We start from the raw sequence: 16,727 nt of genomic DNA on the forward strand, positions 1-16,727 counted from the left end.
ATTCAGCATGTAGAAAATATTACCTGTGTTGGTGTATTCTTAGTTCTCCTGCAGGTTAACCCCTGTATTGTTTATCTTTTCTAGAACCAGAAATTCCTGTTGTAAATAGCAAGCGAGATCTGACTGAAAGTGTTAGGTAAACAAAACTCTGTTGCAGAACAGGGAAGTTCCTTCTACAGCCTGAATTAAACCTCACATACCTATCTGGGCAAATATTGATCAAGCTCACAGGAGACAAGCAATAAAATTTCCTTGTGAAAGATAACACAAAATGAAAAATACTACAAACTCTACAACAGAATTTCAAAGAAAAGATACTCAAGTTCCTCTGAATCCTATTGCATTAGGGCAGTGGGGGCACTGATAAACCTCAATAGCCCTGAGCAGCCTCACCTGGAACCTCCCCCACACCCATGGGCTCAGGAGATCTATATAAGTTCAGCCCTGAGCTATCACTTCTTGTTAGAGCTATGCTGGAGGACTGCTGATCTGCACAGTCACAGCCTGGCCCTGCCCCTGTTGGTCCTCACCCCTAGCCTGTGGGGTGGCCTCCTGTTCAATATCAGCCCTGCCTCATCGCTGTGGATCTGTCTGACAATTGCTGGACCTTGGCCTTGCCTATGGACTGACTTCTTGGCTTGACCTTGGAGCTGCCTCATCACAATGGTATTGCCTTATGATACAGGCTCTTGGTTGGGTCTGTCCACCATCTCCAGGTTTGTCTTGCTTACCTTGTTTAGGTACTGTGGGGCTGGTTGCTGTGACATCTCTCTTGGTTTGTGTTCTCTTAGTGAGCAGCTTTGTTCTTGCTGTCTCCTGACATGTTACATCTCTGTAATATAAATCTGAACTCTTAAAGGTTAACTTAATTTGCAGAAGACTCAGACTGCTGCCCATAGCCCGGATCCAGTGAGTACTTCCATTCAGTGCCTTCCTGTGTTCTGTATTTCTTGTGTGCAGAGCTATCCCACCTAAATAGCCTCCGATCCTGCGTTATTTATTGCTGTATGGCACAAATTCAGATTTGCTAGGATTTACTATATGTTGCAAAAGAGGCTACTATAATTCTAGACTTAAGTATTCCTATAAAAGCAAATGGCTACTCCTTGTACCCCACTCCAATAACTTCCACTTTTTCTCTGCAGAAATATCTTCCCACTTCTGTCACTTTTATGTCATCTGCTGTGACATTCCAATTTGAGTGGGTGAAAAACGATGTATGCTGACTTCATGCTGCCCAGCTTGCTGGGCTAACAGGCACTCCAGGAATCTGAATTGCAGTGGGGAAGCACCTGAGCATCTGACTCTGTCTAGGAAAGTCATCCCTGATGGATGTAGTTAGATATTCTTGAATTTTGCAGCCCAGTGCATCTTGCAGTACTGGAATTAGGAAGATTTTTCCACTGTTAATGCAGTTTCTCTATCTCCCTGCCCTGGAGAAGGCTGTATTGATTCTATTGTCATTTCACTATGTTGGTTTCTCTCAAACACCTACCTAGTAATGAAATGACTGATTGTGGAAATATTTTATCAGTGTACCCTATGGCACAGATACAGCTACATGCCTTTGTAAAGAAGGCTATAAGTATTATTTCTATTTTATAGGTGGAAAAAAATGAAGCATGTATACTAGAAAAAAAATCTAAAAGAATTCTATAGTCCTGTCATTAAAAACTGTTTGTTGCCATTGCAAAATTAATTTACAGTGGCATAAAAGAAAAGTGCTTTCCCCTATGACCCAGAAACTATTATCCATGCAGCTGGAAACTGCTTTGAGGTACAACAGTAGTCCCAAAAAAAAGAGGTTCTCATATCACCTATGGTTTTTTTTGAGAAATTTCTATGTAGAAACAGTGAGGAACCAACGTGTTTTAATGGTGCATATTAATGAAATCCAAACTCCAGTTTAATAGTCTGCATACAGTTTTATTCTATTTAAGTAAAGATCAACTCTTTGATAGTCCTTTTAATATGAAAAATATTCTATTTCTGTGGTATGACATTCTCTGTAGTTTAGCTAATGTAAAGACTTGTATCTAGAACTAAGATTTTTGGAAACAGATTTGATAGTTTACTGTAGGAATGCTCTGCAGAACACAAATTCTCTACTATTGTATGAAAAGATAATTCTATTTTAAACAGTTTATTAAGAATCATCACAAGGCTATAAATTTGTACATCTCAAGTGTGTTAAATTTTGTAAGTCACTCTGACATCTAATCTATTGAGCACATGAAGGGGAACTGGGAGGACTCATGCGCTCTGTTCTGCCTGGAACTCCAGAGTTCGTAGAATCCCAGAATTGCCTCATATTCCAAGCAGTGTACAAAGTGTGAAGTAACTTAGACAAATGCTGAAAATAGATTTTTCTCAACCTTGTACATATTTCAGATCACTATCTCGTGTGGCTTTTGACAATGTACTTATCTGATAGGCATGAATTCATTGCTCACATGACATTGAACCAATGGCATGGAATAAACTTGGATCTGGATCCATTGCCTTAATGGAGATGCATAATATTTACCTCATAGGAACATTGTGAAAGTAATTCTTGTACAGTTAAGTGAATAAGTTTTGCTCATGACAAAGGCATACTAGCCTATCCAAACAAATTCTAATATTCTATGCAAAAAGCTTTCGTACTTTTCCTCCCAGCCCAAATTCAAATTGACAAAGCATCAAGAGACCCTAATAATGAAAAGTGAAGACTTTTCTGTCAATTGAATCAACATCTTCGAAAGATTTAGAGCTCCTTTAGGTCAAAAAGCTTAGATACCAATTATCTTCCTTAAAAATGGTTATAGTAATACAATATAAAACACAATAGATGTCACATTGCTATATATCAAACTAATGAACTGATCACTTCAGATGTCTTTCAATAAAACTATGGAACAATTTTCAGTTGTACCTGGTAAGGTGTGGCTTGAAGGGATACTGACAACTTTTGTACTGTGAAAGGACACATTAACTATGTGAGAAACAGCACAACTTTGCTGGGGCAGAAATCTCTCTCATTCCCACTTTTCTCAGTGATTCCTGACCTTATTAAATAATGGTTAACTTGCTACGTCCAACTGCAAAGGAGGAACAGCCCTCTGCTTGGGCCTGCAGGTCATCAATAGCATAGGTAGCCTTTAGTAACACTGTATGATCTTCCCCCAGTTTGGGAATACTTATGAAAACTGTTCTTATTTCCTGGAGAAACACATTAACTTAGTTGACCAGCAGATATAAATTTCCAATTTTCTTCAACTTATGCCTCATTTGCTCTTACAGCCTTCATAAAGCAGAAATAACTTATTTTTTTTTACTGGCTTGATGGCTGCTCAATAAAAAGAAATGCCTCTCCAAACTGCTGAAGTTCTGGGACTCCCTTTCTCAGGGGCAGGCAGCAGATGGGAACTTGAAGAGATTATTTGAAAAGGAACCTCCAAGCTTTGATTACTAAACAGATAAAGACGCTCTGAAATGATATTTTGTGTGGTTAAAAATAGAAGTGCTCATGTCTTAAAGCTGGTCAAAAACATGCCTGAACCAAAGGGGCCCCATTAAGCTTGAGTGTAATTGACTGTAGTCTATGGATACCCTTGGTGTTACGGTATCTGCTTACATCAGTACCGAATTTCACACAGAGCATGTTTGGAGTGATGAGAACTATAAAAAGTTATTATGTATGAAAAGCTATGTTATGTCAATATCACACTGCTACAGCTTGTAAATTCACATTGATCTGTATAATAAAAGATGTTTACAGCAGCAATGAACTCAATCAAGCACATGTTTGCTGGTATATAAAAAAAAATAACAAGCCATCTTGCTGGGCATTTGATTTCCAGGAGATAATCCCAGACAGTGCTCTGAAGATTAGAGAGATAGGAGATAAGAAGCTGTGACAGGCTGGCAGTATCTGCCTGAAACACCATCCCCTATTAGCAGGTGTTGGTGCTGCTGGGAAGCTGTTGCATGGATTTTACTAACACAGTGAGCAGATGGCTTATTATAAAAGAAATGGGTGTTGCTCTTTGAAACAAAAAAATATGGTTGGGCTGAGAAGTCTTGTAGCGAGAATCCTGAGGGAACAGGGAACCTGAGCTAAACCTTGTTTTTTCACTCATAACGTTTGCTAGTCAGTCGCTAGGAAATGGGTGATTTTTGACTGCACAGACTATGTTTGGATGTAGTTTTTAGCAAGTGGGAAACCTGTTCAGAAAAAGCCTAATTAACTACTTTGTAAATATATTCCAAGGTGATTGTTGTGCAAACAGAAGAAAACACGCTTGGAATAGCTAAATTTCATATTGTACAGCTACTTGCCGGTCCTGTTTGAAACTCTGTTTTTGGCATTCCACAACACTAATAGTTGCATGAAGATACAACCTGTTTCAATAGCAGAGGCAAAACGCAACTTCAAGTTTTTCTGGACCATATCAGACTGTACATCCTACTGCTACTCTGCAAGCTGATGGTGGAGTGGACAGGAGAAATAGGTTTGCAGTTCAAAGCCTATTTTGTAACTTTGTTCAAAGACCAATATTCTTTAGAGAATTTAATAAACTCTTTGTAATTTGGAGAAATTATGTTTACTGACTTTGAGATGGATTACGCATACGCAGCATTACAGCGCTCATAATTATTTGGGGAGTATGTTACTAATAACAAGAAAGGTGAAATAGGAACTGTGCTCAAATACATAGCCAACCTTTCTCTCAAAGACAGGATTGATCTGATTGCCCCCATCGTTCTTCTACTATAACAATTAAAAGTCATAAAGGTACCCAGGATCCCTGGTTGGAAAACCGGGAAAAAACCTAAGAAAATTCATAAAAATATGTAGATTTCTGAGAAAGCGCATTCTTCCTGGTCTCTAGTTTTCCGTTTTGCCTATGTTGGTTTATTTGTGAAATTCAGAAGATGATCTTCATGCCATAAAAATGTATTTTCATTGCTAGTCCTGTTTACAATAATTATCTAGGCACATCTGTTGTCTCAAGTGCATCAATGTTCAATATTTAAACTAGCTCAATTTAAAAATAAAACTCTATTTAATGTTCCTAATCAAGCATCTGTGTGTTTAATAACCTGTTTTGGTTTCTTACTAAATTTTGTTAGCTGTAATGTTTCAACATGGAGGTAGGAAACACCATCTACTTTCAGAGTGATTCAGAATGCAGATCACAATAAAAAAAAGTAAATCTGATCTGCTTCTGGGAAACAACAACTAAAAGCACATTCGGAAAGAGATTAATGCCTCCTGCCTCCCAGGAATGGAGATGAGAAAAAGCATTTGTGCTGTCAGGCTCTGGTCTTTGCTGGGAGCTGTGTCACAGGTTGTGATTTCCCAGCTGAGACCAGCGTCCGTTTGTACCAGCCCTCCCCTGGAAAGGGGAAGCATGAGCTGCACCTTGGAAGTGAGGCTGTTGGAAAAAGCCTCCCAGGAGCAGAGCAAGGGCACAGTCGTATTGCCAGGCTCTGGGTTTGCCTGAGACGTATAAAGCTACAGCTGGGTACAATCTCTCATCGTGAACTCTCATGTGTGATTTGCTGTTCTTCCCAGCATGTAACATAATTAGCTCAGTGAGAGGTGCACCTCAGACTTTGGGGTGCAGAGACCTGGTTTAAGGTACAGAACACAGACACACGGCTAAAACAAAGCAGGCAGGATCTGCTGTAGGCCCAAAGCAAGCTTTGACCCGGAGATAACATGCAATGCATGTAAGCCTTGTAAATGGTTTCATCTGCAGTCAGTGGCAGCATTCCAAATGACTAACGGAAAGAAAATCAAACCTTTCCCTACGAGCATCCTGTAACACAGCTTTCTCACAGCTGTGAGAAAAATAAAAAATGCTTACGTGGGGACAAGCTTAGATCCCATTGCCTCTGCTTTAGCATGGGCTTTCTTTCATTAAAATACATAGGTCTGTTCCTACAAACACCTACGCAAACAAGCATGTGAATTTGCATGAGATTAAATGTTTGTGGGCAGAAATTATACCTCTGCTTCTTTTTTTGACAAGCCTAACAAAGGTTTGAGCAGTAAATAAATGATAATTTCTGCATATCAGTAAAAAATACAATATAAACTGTAATCAAACCCAATGAAAAATACCATGTTTGTAAAAAGTAAGAAATTCTTCAACTTTACAGGCTATAAATCCATACCACACATGAGAAAACAGTCTGACATCTCTCTAGGATTCCCTAAAGGATTTTTCATACAGTTTTCTGTCCTTATCAATCATTCTAGTATTTGCAAAAGCCCACAATCTGTTCCTATTGAAATATCAGCTTACCTTGCAAGATGTTAAAGTAGAACTAAAAACATAATGCTGATCAAGTTGTAATTAAATTTTCAACCAACTTGCTTCATATCATTTAACACTGTCAACCTTCTCTGTTCCAGTTCTTTCTGACCAAGAAAAGTTTAAACTAAGCCTACTGAATATATTTATGTCTAACTATCTTAGAAAGGTAGTTGTAGAGATTCTCATGGAAGGCCTGTTTTAGCCAAGAGATTGTGCAGAAAATGTTACACTGAAATTGATTTTAAAGGTATGTTGTAATGAGGAATGTGTGATGTAACAGTGTAATATATCAATAAAGGGAGTTAATTAATTGATAAAACAGAAGAAAACCCAAACATTAGCAAGCAGAGTAAGTCAATAAAAGATTACGGCTAGTTCCACAGCCAACATAAATCAGCCTAAATCCAATGCCATGGCGATTTCCACTGTTTTTGGATCTGGCTCTAAACCTTGATAAACAAAGAGGATACTACATAATCTATTGAGATAATGGATTAAATTTCAGTCAGGCTTTTATTTATTCCTTTCAAAAAAGTTTTTTTTTTTTTTACTTTTATTTTTTAATAGCATTCTTTAAAATCTCTATTTGACATGTTTCTCCATTTTTGAAAAATCTTTAATGCATTTATCTGATTAGGTCATGTGCCTTATGCTAGGACACAAAGTATTTCAGGAAAAGGCTGAAATGCCTCTTTCAAACAGCAGTTATGCACGCAGGAGTGAAAACATCGGCTACAAGACCAAACAGAACGGGGGAGGGGGGGAGAGGAGCGGGAAGTAATGGGTTGAAAACGGGTATAAATCAGCACAGACCCACGGATTTCAGCAGGTGACGGCAGGGCCCAGGGAAGCGGCCATCTGTCCGCAAACAGCCGCTGCCGGGGCTGCGCTCCGGCCGTGCCGCAGGCCCTTCCACCTGCCCCGGCGCATCCCGCCGCCACCGAGTCCCGCGGGCGCCGGGACGCCTGCTCGGTGCTTCCAGGCCGAGGAGGGAGCGCCCTCCCGGGCCGCGGCAGCCCTCCATCAGCCGGAGCCCGGCCCCGGGGTCCCCGCGGCTCTGAGGGGCCGAAGGGAGGCGGCGGCGCCCGGCCCTGAGGGGAGCGCGCCCCGCGCCTCAGGGCGGCCGGCGGCGGTTGCTAGGGCCTCGGCTCGCGTCCCCGGGCAGGGCGGCAGCGCGGGCCGCTCCCACCACCAGCGGGAAGGGGAGCGGGGCAGACCGGCGGCCCGGAGGGGGCTGTCTCCCGCCGCCGGCGCCGCCTAACGCGCTCCGCGGTCACCGCCCGCCTCCCCTCGGGCGCTCTCCTCGCACGTACCTGTGTGGGAGGGCCCGTCCTCCCCGCCCCGCCTGGCCGGCTGCCGGCGGTGCCCCCTCGCGGGGAATGGTTTCTTCCCGGTTCCCCGCCGTAACCTCCCGCTCCTCCTCCCGCTAGTCCCCGGCTCGGCAGGCGCCGGCTCGGGTGCTGCCGACGGGGAGAGCCCCGCCGCGCCGCCCGTGAGGCGCTGCACGCTCCGCCCGGCCCGGCCAGGCTCCGCGGCACCCCGCCCCGCCCGGGAGGACCGGAGCGCTCGGGGGCCTCCCGCTCCCCCGCCTCGACAGGTAACGGTGAGGGACCGGCGGGGCGCTCGCCCTCTCCGCCCCGGGCTTCTCCTCACCCGCCGCCCCGCGGGGGGACAGGCTGCCGTCCGCGCGGAGAAGCGGCGGAACGTCCGCCTGTGGTGATTCAGCATCACCGCCCGCGAAGGAGGGGCGGCAGGGAAGGGCAGCCCGGCCTGGGGGGCTGCGGGTGCCGGGGAGCGGGCAGGGCCGCTGGGGCAGCCGCGGGGTACGGGTCCCGCCTGCGGACTCGGGGTCTGTCGCCGGTTCGGGGCGATGCTCCGGGGCGGGAGCGCGGGGGAAGGGCCGCCAGCCCCACGCTGCTCCTCGGGTGCCCGGCCTGAGGGCGTTGCGGGCGGCGGAGAAGCGCTGTCCGCAGAGGCAGCCCCCGGTCCCGCGGCCCTCAGCCGGGGCGGCGGCGGCGGGGCCCCGGGGCCGCGGGCGGGACCGCGCTGTGCCGGCGGGCAGCGGCCCCGCGGGAAGTTTCCTGGAGGCAGCGGGCAGCCCCCGTGTCGGGAGGGGAGGGCAGCGGCGCGCGTGTCGCAGTGCGAGCGACAGCGAACGGGGGGGCGTTTCGCGATTAAAGGTATTAATTTTCTCCCCTTCCCCTCCCCCAAATTTTGCATGCGGGGTCCATCCTTGGTGCGGGTCGTGTCGCACGTAGGGCCCCGTCTCTTCGGAGCCAGTTAAGGCTAAAATGGGCTCGGCTGTTGGCAGTGGTACCCAGTGGAAGCTGAAATGTAGAACAAGTTAAATCTCCGGAGATGCGAGTCAAGTATCTTGCCGTGCTTTCTGCGCTTCGTTGAAAGCCCATTATCTGTGGGATCTTTTTGAATTTTTTTGCTATTGAAACCACATGTAATTGTAAGCGAAAGGGAAAAGCAATTGATGCTGGAATCTGAACATACTGCTGAACTCTGTTAAACTGACTTAAGGTCTCGATATTGATCGCTTTTGTGCCTTTCTTATGTATTTGTGGTTTGAGCACCAAAATTAGATACTATTCCTTCTCAAAAAAACCCTAAACCAAGCAAGCAAATCCCTCCTGGTTCAGTATACCTTTCTGCCTAAATCCTTCATTAGTTTTATGTAGCAGGGTGTTAGTACCTGTCTAAATAATGCTCAGAGAAATTATGCTGGGTGTTTTCCCAATTGAAAGATTAGAAGTAATTTTCTATGTGGGAATCAGTTGTCCCCCAAATTCTACAGGGTATCTCAAAATATACAGTGACTTGGCATCAGTAGAAGCTTTTGCCCCTGTTTTTAGTACTAGAATGTAGTTTTTAATAGAAATAAGATATGTGTCAATGCTACTTTGAACAAAAAATAATGACAGAAGCAGTTATTACGCCAGGGGTTTTCCTACACGGTGACTAAGTATCACGTCTACACTGACATATGGAAGTATTATTTTTGAAGCTAGATTCTCCGAAGACAAATGTTACGAAGTTTCAGAAAATTACATGAGCTATCCCATATAAAATATGGAATTTCTTTCATAAGGAAAGAATGTGGTTTTTACCTGTAGGGATCGGCAGTATTATGCAAGAATGTCTAGAACAACGGGGTTTTGTTTGTTTGTTTGTTTTTTAGAAAAACACTCCCTTTCTGTATTTCTGATCGTTTGGATACATTCCACGTATTTCCGGATCTGACCACCAGTTTGAAAGTGTTAGAAGAGGCCAGGAGATCAAGCCTGTCAGCAGTTATTAGGTAATTATTCCAGTAATCTAGCAATCATTTTAGTAATCTGAGGCTCAGGTTAGCAGACAAATAAAGGTTTGTTCCCATGCTCTTCCAAAGCTGACGGTGTTAAATTGGCCGTGCAGATTAAGTTGTGGACAAGTCTGAAGAACTAGGAGATGAATTGGTCAACAAGCAGTTAGACACTAAACCACCTTGCAATCTTTTGTATAGTTAGAATTTTTTCTGAGATCTCTGTAATACAGTATGTTGATAGTGAGAGCCATGATGTATTTCTGAAGGTAAAATGTGGCAGACTAATGCTGACTGCTGAATGTGCTTGTTCTGAATTGCCAGCATCAAGAAAGACTGAAATACGATTTCTTGATTTGAATCTCCATCTGTGGATATTTATTGTAGGTTTTAAAAATCTCTGTAGGATACATATGGCAAATGAGTCATTTCTTGAACTTTTGCATTTTCTGATGTTCTTGGGTTGGGTTTTTTTTTCCTTTTCTTCCTCCCTATGTTTTAAGGTTGTATTAAGCAGTATTTTTGCATGTAATAGATACTTGCAGGTGTCTTGTACAAATTGAAAACAAGTTATTAATTTAAGGATGGAAATCCTTAGAAAACCAAGAAAACCGAAATGAAATCTTAACGTCTGAAATAGAGAAATTGATAACATTTCCCAAGCTACCTTGCATCTGCTTTTATAAAGCTTCTGTCTTGTCTTGAAAAATTAGCATAACATGTTGCAAGACAAGATTTTGATGTGTGCGTCACTAATGTTTTTTGGTTTTGTGCTATAATTTTATCAGTGTAAAGACAGGTTATTGAAATCAACAATGCTTATTTCTCGTATCTGTAAGTTTCTGTAAACCTTCAGAAAATTCTGAGTGTTATTACTGCCTCGAAGTGTTGTGACTTTTGGGCCAATCCTAAATTATGAAGACCTTGAATTGTATCGCTAGATTCTGTATCAGTCCTGGAAGAAAAACACAAATGCTTCTCAGTCTTTTTACCTTTTTGATGGGGTATTTCCATCATCCAGAGTTGACACAGTGACTTTATAATGATCTGAGGGGGGAGGGAATAGTTGTATTTTCCTAAAAGAAGGTTAGAGTCTGTATGAAGATAGTGGGCGTTCATTTTATTTGGAAATATGCGTACAAACTGTCAAAGTTAAGAAAATTTCCTGCAAGTACCACAGCATACATATTGGGGCATATTAGCTGGATTTTGGTTTTCCCTGTGAATTTTAGAATATTTAGCCCCAGATTCAGTTTTATTTTCTACGCATCTAGAAGTTAATTGGGGCCATTTGACTTCCGGCAGTAGGATTCAAGTGGCCCTTATTAAGCATGAGGAAGCTCTTTAGAGCTCCATTAATGCTTACCTAAACCCCTGCCAGAATGGTACTTTGCAACTCCTTTTGCGCAGACATTATGAGCCTCCTTTAAAGTTTACTGGAACCAATAAGACTTTTTAACATTAATATTTAAAATACTAATGTATTTTAAATTTAGAATGGAATTCGTAGATGTCTGCTACACTGATGGGTAAGAGAATAATCTGTAATTGAGAATATGGGAGAAAAAATGTGATATACTGAAGTAGTCAATCTTTCAATCTGTTGGGTATTAGAGCAAGTCTTCCTGTTCCACAATAGCACCCCTTTTGGAGCCAGAAGCTTTTTCAGACCATGAGGTTCCATTGTGCCTCGGTCTACTGGATACTCTTCTTCATGGTGGTGGATGCAGGAACCTACAGGTTCTGTAGGGGTTAAAGTCTTAGCTTTTTGCTTGTTCCCAATGTTCTTCCCTGCCTTCTCTCTTAAATGTTCTTGTAGCTGTACAAAATAGTTTTAAAATACTACCATGTTAATTTATATACATTTGTCGACATTTTTGCACTTGTCTTGAATTTCATCCACCAGGAATCAAGCTTTACCATAACAGAATAAATTTTTGGTTTTGTGTTTTGAAGGACTAAATAAAGCAGGGATAATGGTTCTTGCCTTCAGTATCAGTTTTAATTGGAATACAGGATCTCCAAAATAAAGACCAATGTATATAGTTGTAATATTTCTTTTCCTAATGTTAAAAATATAAGTGCAAATAGTTTAGAATGTTAAAAATAGAGGTGATCATTTGAAAAATGTCTTTGCTTCAAAGGCAATATTGAAGAATATAATCACATTTTTTTTGATGAGTGTTCATCTCTGGGGACACAGAAACAGTTCTGCTTTATGGAGAGCCCAAATTAACAATAGTAGTAATGAAAGAAATACAAAAGAAGACAACGTTATGGTTTAGGACTCACTTTTCACTTTCCTTTGTGTGGAGTAAGTGGCATGCCAATTCCCTCTTACGCTTGTATTTGGTTTTGGAAGGATTCCAGACTGAAGTCTAATAGGTACCACTGTTGAAATGCACCTTAGGTGGCCATATTACTGTTAATTGATAGAAAACCTGGCTGCCTAGAAGGATGGAAGTGCTTTATGCTGCAGTTCAGAAGTCTCTTCTGGCCAGCAGTCGTAGCAGAGTACTAAGAGTCACTCTCTTAAGAAAGCAAGCCTGGATCCACTTTTCATATATAACAAACGCTGCAGAAAGAATTGAGTGGGGCGTGGGCTTCGCAGTTAGACACAGCGATGTGTTGACAAGTTTATTTTCATCCTTGCTTAGTAGCAAAATGCTAAATATATTCTTCTTTGGTTACATTAAAGTATGTTTCCTTCCAACTTTGTCCTTGGGTTGACATGTGTTTGTTTTATTTTTAGCGCTTGAAAACCAGCACAGTAATATCCCTATAGGGTGCAGTGGAAGCATTGGGGTATAGCATGAGAAAATGAAATCAGATGCTTAATACTGATTTCATGCAGGTGAAGAGGCAAAGATCTAGATACTGTTCATGAACACAAAAAAGAGTGGACTGACAGGGCAGAAGATTGTGAGATTTGATGGGGAAATTGCTCTTATTTGCTTGATCAAAAATGGACTTTTCTTGAAAAATGTAGAATAGAGCTATGTGATGGAACTCTGCATTTTCTTTGCTTTTGTGGGTGGTTGTCGTGTGTTTAGTGTTCATCGAACATGAAATTTCTGCGAATTTGTTACGTTGTTTTATTCTTTCAAGCTTATCTTGGTGGGGTGGGGGGTGGAAGAAATGTGCTAAAACACTTTATATGAATTATTGATGAAAGAGATCTGAAAGATGTGCAATTTATTCACCAAGGAAAAAACCACCCTGTTTTATTCCATTTTATTTCATGTGGCTTTTTAGAGGGATATAATATTATCCTAACTTTTTATCTTTATGTCAACCTGAAGTCTTTGAAAGACTATAAATTACTAGTGAGCATTAACAATTAGGCATTAATTTGAATGAAAGATTTTTTGCTTAAAAATGAACAAGAGTGATGTGAGAACATGTCTTTGTTACATTTTGTACCATTTTAAAAATGGAAGCATTTTCTGACAAGAATGTTTCTGAGGATGGAGAATGGTATATTCAGTAAGTAAAAGAAAGTGTCACTGCATGATGAGGCAGGGATCAGTGCTGTTGTGAATTGTTACAAGGTCTTCAGTAGAGTTGGGAATCTTGTAGGATATTGACCCAGAGCAGCATCCACAAGTGAAGAAATAGAAGAAAAGTAAAGGAAAAATACAGAGTTAGATTTGAAATTTTGGACACCAGTTGAGAAATGATGCAGTTAGTTAATGACCCCAAGCAGTTGCTTAAAAAAGCCTATATATTACTTTCTTCTATTGCATCTAGTTATAAAGAGAAAATGAAAAGGGCATTGTGGCCTTTCTGCCTAAAGCAACACTCAGGAATACAAACATGTATAGGAAGCAAATCTTTGATATTTTCTGAGAAAATTAAATAAAATTTATAAAAAACTAAAATTAAAAAGAAGATGTATTTTTGTGAGTAGATGTTTGGGAATATCTGATGCAAACAGTCAGCCCACCATTTAGTTTCATTGATAAAGAATACCTCTCAGTCAGTCATGGGACATGCATGCGTAATGCTGTTCCAGCTGTTTGAGGATAACAGATCAATGGTCCAGTTGAGGCTCACTCTGTGCAACAGCTGGATGTAGGAAAACTGGAACCAAGACAGTATGAGGAGCCACGGGGAAAAGTTGCCTGTGGGAAGAGACTTCAGGAGAGATGTCCCGATTTCACTGCCAGTTCTGTGCTTCCATGGGACATTGCATCTTGGTTGCACTGAGTTTCTTCCCATCATTTCCCACTGTTTCAAAGTCCTTGAATTCATCTCTCTTTCAGTTCTGAAAGATGTATCTGTCCAATTATGGCTAGGCTAGAGGTCTTAATCTTTGGTGGGTTCTTTTTTGTTTGTTTGTTCGTTTGTTGTTTATTTTAAGTAGAGTGAGACTTTCATGCTGAGCAACTTGTATAGGAATCATGTCACCAATGTTTATACATCTACAATGCAGATACCTGCAGCTGCCTACACTGACTATACGTAGGCTGTCAGTGAAGGCATTCCAGAGAAACCAGATTAAAATCTACATTGTAGGGGGTCTACGTTTATACAGATGAATCCACTGTTGTGTCTTCATATTTGAGGAATAAATGTGATTGCAGTGTCACCTGTGGGATTTCATTGTAGTGTTATTCCATACTGATTTGGGTGAAAGGGAGAACTTTCTTGTAAGCTGGGGAAAATGGCAACAAACTGTGGCAGAGCTACTGAGTTTTCAGAGCCTTATTTCTTTGCACTTATGCACAAATATACGCATTTGTTTTATTTTCTATTTCACTCGAGTGGGCAAGCAAGAGAGACATTCTCTGTGGTTCAGAGAGAACATCTACTCTTGCAATTCGTAAACTAAGGGGGGAGGAAGTAAGAGGAAATGTCTTTTATGTATATTGTAGCCTTTGCACATTTGGCTTCCAGCTTCGTTCTGCCTGTGTGTGATTCCTGAAGGATGGCAGTACAGCTAGTAGGACTACAGCCACTTTATGTGAATATGTCCTTCTCCACCTCACTAGAATCTGTCTCTCCGCAATACTTTGTACTACAGGTGTGACAGTAGCAGTGCAGTTGGGCCTGAATGCTGTAAAACTCACACAAGAGAATGGAGTGCAGTTGATTTTTCCAGAGTTTTCTCCAGGTTTTGGTGGTGTTTTTTTTCTTTTCTTCCCCCCCCCCCCCCCCCCCGTGGGCAGAACAAAAGAACTTTCCAAACCTTTTATTATGAGATGGCCTCCTTGGTCCACAGTCCACCCTTATTAACATGTACTGAGCTGTCAGATCAGACCAATCTTTTCTTAATGAAAAAGAAAAATAATATGACAAAGAAAAATCATCTTGTGAAATGATGTCAGAAAACAATATCTCATTGATATAAATCGACATTGTAAAAGAAAACAACCAAATTTAAGAAATGTGGATGGTTTCAGAATACTACAGAAAGAGTTATCCTAGGAAAGGAAGTAATATTTCTCTTTCCATCACTTCAGATTTCATTTGCTTTAAAAATTGCTCTATGAGATTGTAATCCTGGCCTCAGTGAAACCAAATAAGTTTGATTTCAAAACCCAGATCTCATTGGTCCAAGGCTGGAAGAGAATCATAACCGTTTTTCTTGTAGCAATTTATGAACTATAAATCTTCTTTAGCTTACTTCTCTGCTACTATTTTATGCTATTGTGGTCTTGACCTCTTAATTTTACATTTGGAGAAGTCATTGTTCTGGTTGCAGTACCTCATGTCTCTGGTATAACTCCTTCCCAGTCACTGAGTCATTTTCTGCTTTTAGATTTTACTTCTCTTTAACTTATTGTTATGACTAAATCCTACTGACTCTCTTCCCACGGCTCTTGTCACTCTCTAAGTAAAGTGGGAAATAATGCATTCTTTTCTTACAACATGTATCGTGCCTTTCTCTTTTCACCCAAAACAGAGGGAGAAAATACCTAGAAAGGGTTAAGAAAGAAATCTAAAAAGTGCCAGGGACAGGCTAAATGGGAAGGAGCTAGTGCTGCACCATGTCTTTCCCTGGTGTACCAGCGCTGCCTGAAGCTGTATCGGTTGTCAATTATGGATAGAAAAATCTGTTTCCTGAGGGCTGACTCTTCAGATAGTTTCAGCAATGCAACACCAACGGTAAGTGATTTCATTTTGCTACTTCTGCTGCAGAATTATTTTAAATCCGTTTCCATATCTGTGGGAGGTCCTAGTATGACTGTTTATTCTGCAGTATGTAATGTTGTCAGTTAAATCCATAATAAATAAACATTTTGCACTCTTGTCAGTAATTTGTATGCAGAAGAATTTGGTATATCATCTCATCCTGCTACATGCTGCTGCTAAGTTGTTTTTGGTGTTTTTTTCCCTATTGCTCTCTATTGCAGACTGTGTTAATTGAAATACAATACCTTTAGTTTGAATGCTTATGCATTCTGTCCACCACGTATATTTTGGAATGTGTTGTTTTTCCAGGCTCCTTGTTCCTTTTCTCCATTTTTATGTTCTTTCTCATCCATCCTTGAACTTCCAGTTTATCTTTCCTTATAATAGAGAACTGGATTCAGGAGCATCTTCTGAACAGAGTAAATCTTGATTCATTAGCTAGACAAAATATGCTTCTGGAGAACAGCATGAAGCTTTTTCTGTGGTGATATATCTATATAACGCCTGCATAGTAACCCCTGATTTTGTCCCTGTGCATCCTACATGAGCTATGAAATAGGACGTGCTGCATCTAGACAACCAAGCAGTTCTGAAAGTGCTACCTGAAGCTTATAATCTTTGTCAAGAAAGAGAGAAATTCAGAGGCAACACAGTTATTTTTAGCAGTGATCTGTACTGTGATGAAGATTTGATTTAAATAGACTGTAGTTTTGACATGGATGAGACATAGGTTGGTCTTGTTACCAAATGAGTCTGTGTCTTAACGATATTCCTGAATTGTACCACCAGCAGGGCTGTTCTGGAACTGAAACACTATGTTACAAAGTCCACAAAAGTCAGTAGAAATGTCTGTATTTACATCATTGGGCTGTGGAAAAGATCGTGCTACATATGGCTTGATCTCATTTACACTATAGTCTTGAGACAAATTTTGTACTTTGTGTACATTTCTTCCAAATAATGGAACTGGG

General features: G+C 41.3%; 1 protein-coding gene across 8 annotated transcripts in view; it reads left to right on the forward strand.

Moving 5' to 3' along the window:
* Positions 1 to 7,623: 7,623 nt before the first annotated feature.
* Positions 7,624 to 16,727, forward strand: part of TTLL7 (tubulin tyrosine ligase like 7) — a 74,353-nt gene continuing 65,249 nt past the window's right edge. For 3 of the 8 annotated variants that reach the window (XM_074596816.1, XM_074596808.1, XM_074596817.1), the window contains exons 1-2: positions 7,737 to 7,905; positions 9,496 to 9,615. The gene's annotated coding sequence lies outside the window, so the exon portion shown is untranslated. Of the gene's footprint in view, positions 7,906 to 9,495; positions 9,616 to 15,526; positions 15,730 to 16,727 lie in introns of those variants that run through there. The other 5 variants (XM_074596812.1, XM_074596811.1, XM_074596813.1 and 2 more) reach the window with 5 other exon arrangements.

Source organism: Larus michahellis, chromosome 8 (assembly GCF_964199755.1).
Source record: "Larus michahellis chromosome 8, bLarMic1.1, whole genome shotgun sequence".
Taxonomy (NCBI): Eukaryota; Metazoa; Chordata; class Aves; order Charadriiformes; family Laridae; genus Larus; species Larus michahellis.